This window comes from Nuphar pumila, chromosome 3 (assembly GCF_984573655.1).
Source record: "Nuphar pumila chromosome 3, dmNupPumi1.hap1.1, whole genome shotgun sequence".
NCBI lineage: Eukaryota > Viridiplantae > Streptophyta > Magnoliopsida > Nymphaeales > Nymphaeaceae > Nuphar > Nuphar pumila.
This window is the reverse complement of record NC_143251.1, coordinates 82,624,564-82,632,639: the sequence shown is the minus strand read 5'-3', so window position 1 is coordinate 82,632,639 and position 8,076 is coordinate 82,624,564.

Here is an 8,076-nt window from a genome sequence, read left to right as displayed (position 1 = left end):
TCAAATTTGATATTTTGCCTTTCAAATTCCAATTTAAATCCTCAAATCAGGCAATTCTCCAATTTCGACCTCTGGGTCACCCGATTTCCAATTCTCAATTTCAATTACCAATTTCCAATTCTCGACCTACGGGTCAACCAATTTCCAATTTTCGACCTTCGGGTCAATCAATTTCCAAATTCTCGACCTACGGGTCAACCAATTTCCAATTTTCGACCTTAGGGTCAATCAATTTCCAAATTTTTGACCTTCGGGTCAATCAATTTCCAATTTTCGACCTTCGGGTCAATCAATTTCCAAATTTCGACCTTCGGGTCAATCAATTTCCAATCTCTGACCTTCATTTCTCAATTTTGACCTTTAGGTCACTCAATTCTCAATTTTGACCTTCGGGTCACACAATTTCGACCTTTCGGTCAACCAATTCTCAATTTCGACCTTTTGGTCAAATCAATTCTCAATTTTGACCATCAGGTCATCCAATTTCGACCTTTGGGTTATTCAATTCTCAACAACCAATTTTCCAATTTTCAATTTCGACCTTCGGGTCAATCAATCTCAATATCCAATTTCAATCATTTTCTCTTGCGAGAGACCCTTTTTAGGGAGAGTTCGAGGGAGCTCGTTCTTTTCGCATGCTATCCAATTTGTTCACTTAGCCCCTTTTCAGGGAGAGTTTGAAGGGACTCGCGTCTTTGTGAACCGTTTGCAAAACAATTTCCAATTTCACACAAGAAACCCCTTTTAAGGAAGAGGCTCGACGGAGACTCGCTTTTCTTGTGACCCCCCCCCCCCCCCCCCCCCAATTTCATAATAGGCCATCTTCATCATAAAGGACCCTCTTTGCAGGGAGAGTGTGATGGACTCATTTCTTTCATGACCCAATTTTCTGACCTCACTATTATCGGCCCCCTTTCCATAAGAGAAGCCTAATATTAGGGAGCTTTGACGAAAGCTCAATTTCTCTTCGAAAGTTCGTTTTGCAAACACCTCCTCTTTAGGGAAGAGAGGAGTATTTCCCATTTCCCATTCAGGTAAGGGCTAAGCCTGAGTCTCTCTTTTTGGGGAAAAAGAGAGGAGAATTTTCGTCACGGATGTGTTGAGCCGGATTTCAAATACTCATTTTCACCAAGGATTTCAAGAAAATTTTGTCAATTTGTCAATCAATTGTTGATTTCAGAATCTTTATTGTACAAATCTTTATTTCAGTTTACCGTCAGCATCACTTCCAAAAGAGTGAAGCTTTTGCGAAAAGGGATTCAAACTTCAAATTCTTTCTATTGGCCAACCAAAAGGAGGAAGGATAAGCCCTCGATATGGCCAGAAAAGAAGATTCAATGTTATTGAAAATCGTAGATGATTGATATTGATCGCAGTTATGACACATCTTTAAAGATTATTCTTGTAAAGACAAGGCAGTGGAAATATCCTGAGTGCGAGAAAAGAGAGAATTCATCCAAGCCCTGACTCCTCAAAATCACCTAAGCTGCAATTAAATATCCGCAAAAGGGATCTCTCACCTGTCGTCAAGATGAAGGCGAATTAGGCAAGTAGACCCCCGGGGCCAAAGAAGATTCGAAACATCTCCAAGATGACGGAGTTTGTGACGGATCCTTCCAGGGAAAGTCCAAAGCACTGTCGAGATGAAGGCAGATGCGATGAACCTCTCGACAATCCCTAAAAGATATTTAATTTCAGCTATCATCCAAAGATCTCCAAACCCATCGCCCAAGAAGGATCGAAACATCTCCAAGTTGAAGGAGCTTGTGACGTACCCTTCCCAAAAGAGAGAAAGAGAGGAAAAAGAAAGAGAGAAAAAGTCAGAACATCTCTGAAATGAAGGAGATGCAGCCAAAACCCAGAAAGCCAAAAGAGTGCAGAAAGATTATCATGAGAGAAGCCCTCAGGATATCAAACTGCCAAATCTATCAAGAATCCTCTTTAAATTTGTGAAATTCTATTATCAATACTCTTTCATCAACTGCTTTCATAATATCAAATTCTCTTTTCTGCTCATATCAAGGAAATTGATAGCTTCCTTGAAGAAGGTCAATCGCAAGCAATTTGGATTTCCAATCTCGATTCTACGAAGTGAACCCCGTTTGGAGGTAATGCTTTGGGTAGAAAAGAAAGAATATCTTTGCAACCATGTGCGACATTTTCAAAAATTTTGAATCAACAGCAAAATTTCCAACACTTTGACAATATTTTCTAACTACCCTGACATGAAGTGAGAGCTTGATGCCCGTTTTCAATGCATCCTGACACCAATTTTAAATCCCTCCTAAGGACTTGATTCCTTCCCTTCTTTGAGAGCATGAACTCTCAGATTGCACACTTCCCTGTGTCCCCACTGTCCCACCATAGACAGTCCCATTTCGGTTCGAGGTCGAACCACCAATCATTTCTCGCAAAAGGCAATTTCAAAAGCTGATTTTAGTCTCAGCAATGAGACGCCCAAAATCAATCCCTTTTCAAGCTTTAGGGACCCCATTTTCCTTCCTTTTGCAAAAACCCTATTGGATTTATTGTGCAAAATCCAAAGGTTCCATCATGGTCTCTTCTTTCGAGGATTCCATTCATTTTCCACCCGATCAGGATAAGGGTACAAACCTGAGCCTCATTCAAAGAGGTATTTCATTTTCCACCCGATCAGGATAAGGGTACAAACCTGAGCCTCAATCAAAGAGGTATTTCATTTTCCGCCCGATCAGGATAAGGGTATAAACCTGAGCCTCAATCAAAGAGGTATTTCATTTTCCGCCCGATCAGGATAAGGGTACAAACCTGAGCCTCATCCAAAGAGGTATTTCATTTTTTCCGCCCGATCAGGATAAGGGTACAAACCTGAGCCTCATCCAAAGAGGTATTTCATTTTCCACCCGATCAGGATAAGGGTACAAACCTGAGCCTCATTCAAAGAGGTATTTCATTTTCCACCCGATCAGGATAAGGGTACAAACCTGAGCCTCAATCAAAGAGGTATTCCATTTTCCACCCGATCAGGATAAGGGTACAAACCTGAGCCTCATCCAAAGAGGTATTCCATTGTCCGCCCGATCAGGATAAGGGTGTAAACCTGAGCCTCATTCAAAGAGGTACTTTATTTTCCGCTCGATTAGGTTAAGGGTACGAACCTGAGTCTCATTTCGATGAGATATTCCATTCCCCAATCAGGCCAAGGGTTCAAACCTGAGCTGCGTTCCATGCGAGGTATTTTTATCCCATCTAGGTTAAGGGCATAAAGCTGAACTTCGCTCTCATAAGAGCAAATCTTTCCTCTTCATTCTCCATTTCACATCTACCATCCTCCTTGGGCTAATTCCTTCACACCCAGTCAGATCCTTCTAACTGGGGCATTTTTTTTATATAGCCCAAATTTGGTGTGTTTTTCTTTGCCACTAAGCTCGGCCATGAGCCGGCTTAGTAGCAAAGAGGGGCATCTGTAAACACCCCAAATTTTCACTCACCTCCCCTACATCTCCACCAAACATCATCATTCAACCTCTGAAATCGTCGAAGGGCAAAATGGTCATTTTCTGAGCCCGGACCTTGCAAAAGTCTAAATTTTATCTGAAACTCTCAAAATTTCTCTAATTTTGTCTCAGACGTTCAAAATTTTACTCCTGACAGGAGACAGACATCTCCAAGTCTTGGCTCAAGATTATATTGCATACGACATGACATTGCATATCATTGCATGAGCATTTCAAATCATTGCACTGCACAGCATGTCATTTCGAGGTCCAGAACTCCTGATTTCAAAACTTTCAATCCAGATTAGAATCTCAACTCTTTTCAAAATTGATTTCAAAAACCTTGGGTCTTCAAAGTTATCAATTCTTCCCATTTTACCCCTAGGGCTCTGAATTTCAAAATATCTTCTCAGGAAAACGATCTGGATAGTTTTAATATGGATTTCAGTCACTTCACCTCAGATTTTGCCCTTTTTGACAATTTCAAATATCTTTTACAAAATCGCCCTACAAGGGCCAACTCTTTCCAAAATTCCTGTTTTGCCCATTAGTCCAGATTTTATGAAAATTCCAAAAAGAAGTTGTTGTTTTATCCTTATTTCAATAAAGAAGCAATGTGGGACCCACACTGAGGTGGTGTCACACAGGCTTTTCTTTTGAAAAATTTGAATTTTGAAAAACCCAAAAATAAAGGAGCCTTGTCCCCTAGATTGGTGCCACTTGTCTTTTCTCTCTCCTCCCATTTACATGCCATGTGTCAGCATAGGGTTCACCTAGAGTTGGTGCCACATGTCACATTCCCTCTCCTGCCACGTGTCGGTGTGGGGCTACCTTCAGAAGCTGCCACATGTCATCCCATTTATCTACCATGTGTCACCCTATCTATCCTGCGCCATGTGTCATTTCAAAGAACACCAGGAGATGCCAAGTGTCATAGGTTGTCCTGTCTAGAAAAGTGGAGCTTGTCTCCTCTGAGGTGGCGCCACTTGAAGTGTGTCTCCTGCAGGGGACACGTGTCAACCTCTCCCTCCTTCTAGAAAAGTAGCCTAACACATGTCTCTCCCTATTTTTCTCAGAAAAGTAGGAGACATGTGTCACTCCTAAATTCCTACAGAAAAGGTAGGCTTGTCTCCTCTGAGGTGGCGCCATCTAGAGTGTGTCTCCTGTAGAGGACACGTAGCAAGCTCTCATTTCCTCAGAAAAAGCAAGTGCCATGTGTCATTTTCTGCTTTCTTCAGAAAAACTAGAATTCAAAAGTTCAAATCTCCTCATAGGTGGCACAAAATCCTGAACTTCTACCTTTTCCAGGTTGTCTGAGATGGCGCCACATGGCCTGGCCCACCTTCTCTTCCCTCTGCCACGTGTCATTCTCTGCTTCTTTCAGAAAAAGTAGAGGACACATGTCTTCTCCCTACTTCTTTCAGAAAAGTAGGAGACACATGTCACTCCTGGCTTTCTTCAGAAAAAGCAAACCATTCAAAATTCAAACAAGGCACTAGGTGGCGAAAATCCTGAGCTCTGATTTTTCCAGATGGCCTGAGATGGCGCCACATGTCCTTTCCCTCCTTTTCCTCCCTCTTGCCACATGGCATTGTAGGAGCCACCCTGAGGTGGCGCCACATGTCCACCCTCCATTCCTCCAGGGCCAACCTCCATTTGAATTTCAAACTTCCCCCTGAGGTGGCGCCATTTGAGAAAGCCTCTCCAGACAGCTGACACTTGTCCGCCACATGTCCAGACCTCCCTGCACCAGAAAAAGTAGAACCCCCCCCCCCCCCCATGAGGTGGCGCATTTTGCTTCCTCCCTTCATGTTCTCCTGCCACATGGCATCATAGGAGCCACTATGAGGAAATGCCACATGTCAGCCCCTCCTTTCCTGCAAAAAAAGCAAAATTTCAAACATTTGAACTCCCCAGAGGTGGCGCCACATGGCATGCCCCTACTGTTCCAACTTTACACCTCAGAACACCTTTTGAGGTGGCGCCATTCCAGGACTCCACTTGGCTCCATTTTTATTTTTTATTTTATTTTTAATAAAGGTAGCCCACCATGAGGTGGCGCCACCTGAGGACTCCCTACAAAAAGTGAATTTGAAATTCAAACTCCAAGAGAGCACCCTCTGAGGTGGCGCCTTCTGAGAGTTCTCTGTAGAGAGAATCAAGCAAACTTTTGAAAAATTCCAAATTCCCCCTGCTGAGGTGTCTCACCCACAAAATTTCCATTTTTTTATTTTTTTCAAAAATTAAAACACCTTTTGAGGTGGCGCCACCTGAGGGCTCCCTGCAGAAGACAAATTCAAATTTCAAACCCCTCAGATGGCACCCCCTGAGATGGCGCCACATGGAGGGCTCAGATCGAGCCTGTTTGAATTTCAAAAAATTTTCAGAAAATTTATAAAAACAAGGGTTCACGCCCAGCCTAGGGAGATCATTTTTTTAGCTCTGGTGAACTTGGAAAATCCGACCTAGCCTTCCTCGAATCAGATTTTGAACTGTGAAAATCGTGCCCCCTTTGGCGCATTGAAGAAGGTGGAGTAAAGTTCGTGCCGTGGCCAATCCGATTCCAACAGAGCTCGATTTTGGTGGACCATCCGAAGCTCGGAGCGAAGGACGAAGGAAACTCGTGATAGTCGCCCCTTTCAAGAGCTCCTACGCTGCATAACGAAACAAGGTGCACTTCTTTTCCCCTTGATTGGATTCCATAATTCGAATCGGGAGTCGTTTGAAGAAAGAGCTCATCCGAGGGATGGATTGAGCTATTCTCATAAAACGACATACATAAAAATGTTTCATTATGCTTCCTTGATGATTTTTAACATTCATGTAGTTAGCTAGGTTTAATTTGCATTTTATTTCATTCATTTAGTACATTTCATGAATTAATTAGGATTAATTTAGCATTTATTTCAATTCTGCTTACTTTCAGTAGGTCTCTGTTTTTGTCAGTCAGTCCACACGTCATTTCATGCATTTATTTTTTATTAAAAATCCCAAAAAAATCACGGAATGCGCCCTTAGGTGTCCCTGAAATTTTTCCAAAAATTTGGAGGCATTTAAATTTGTTTACTGCGGTAAATATTCAAAATGGCAAGTCGGGTTTTTTTACCCGGGATGCGTTTTGAAAATCATATGCCGACTTGTAAAATCGGGATATCCCTCATGGAGATCCGATTTTCGATCCGAAAAATGTTATGAACTCGGGAGAATGTCTAGTTTTTAATATGATTTTTGCAGATTTGTCTGATTTTTTTTATATCTAACAAAAATTCGAGAGTTCGGGACACGTGTCAGAGCCTAATTTGGGCCTCTGAGATCTTGGATCGACTTAGGGCTATGGTTTCTCTTTGTGTATTGCTCTAAATCCGAAACTGTAAAAAGTGAAAGTGGTGTCCGGGATGTCCTCTGTTTGAATCTGAAAGCCTGTAATTTTTAGAACAGTGTTGTCCCCTGCTTCAGATTTTTCTTGTCAGCCCCCTGTTTTGCTATATTTGTCTCTTCTGTTAGTTTAGTCAGAAATAGTTATATTTTTATCTATGTTTCCGTTGATCAAATGCCAAAGTCATAAACATAAAAGTTGTTTATGTAGGTGTCTTGCATAACTCTGATTAATTTCATAAATTTCCATGGCTGTTTTGTATTTTTTTAGCATTTTTAATCAGATTAGTATGATTTTTACCTCTGTCAGAACTAAATCTCTGTTATTGAACTCACCATGGCTCAAATCCCGAGGCTATAAAAACCAAAAATGTTCCATTTCGAATCTTTTAGCAGTCTGCAAAATATCAGAAGTTTCCATGGTGTAAATCTTGCATTATCATATTAGGCATTGCATTTGGTTCGGATCCATAGGCAAAATCCATCATTTTTAGGACTTTCTTTGAATTTTAGCATTTAAATCATATCATTTCGTGATTTTTAGCATTCTAGATTGTTTATCAGAGTGTTTAGATGCTTCATACCGAATTTGGTGAAATTTGGAATCCATTTGAGGTTCGGATCATCCATAATACCAAAACAGGGTCCCGCAGGACCCGGATCCAAGCGAAAAACAAGCGAAATTCGTTATTTTGGATAAATTGCAAAATGCCAAATTCTGATTTTACAGTCCTAATGTGTTTATCAGCATGTCATCATGTCCCTTACTGTATTTCATCATTATTTGATTCAATTTGAATTTCGAAATTTGATTTTAAAGATGTAACTTTAATTTTAGGGGTATTTTGGTCATTTTAACCTCAATTCCGAATTTCAAATTGTTTTCTACTCAATTTCTAGCATTTTCATCATTTCAAAATATCAAGGAAGCATGAGAATAGGGTTTATATCCAATTAAGTCCAATAATTTCATAATATTATTGGAAAATCTTGGAAAAACCCACATATTTGAGCTAACTTTGTTTCAAGCTTGGCAGGGACATTCCAAAGAAGGAGCTGAAGTCTGCAAATTTCTTTTATTTCCTTTATTTAGTGATGTAATAATGTAAATTTTGGAATAAGAGAGTTAATTTCCTGCTTAGACTAGGATGCATATCATATAGTTTGAATTTATGCAAATATCCTGCTTATGTGATGCATACATCTTATTTCAAAAGCACTATGG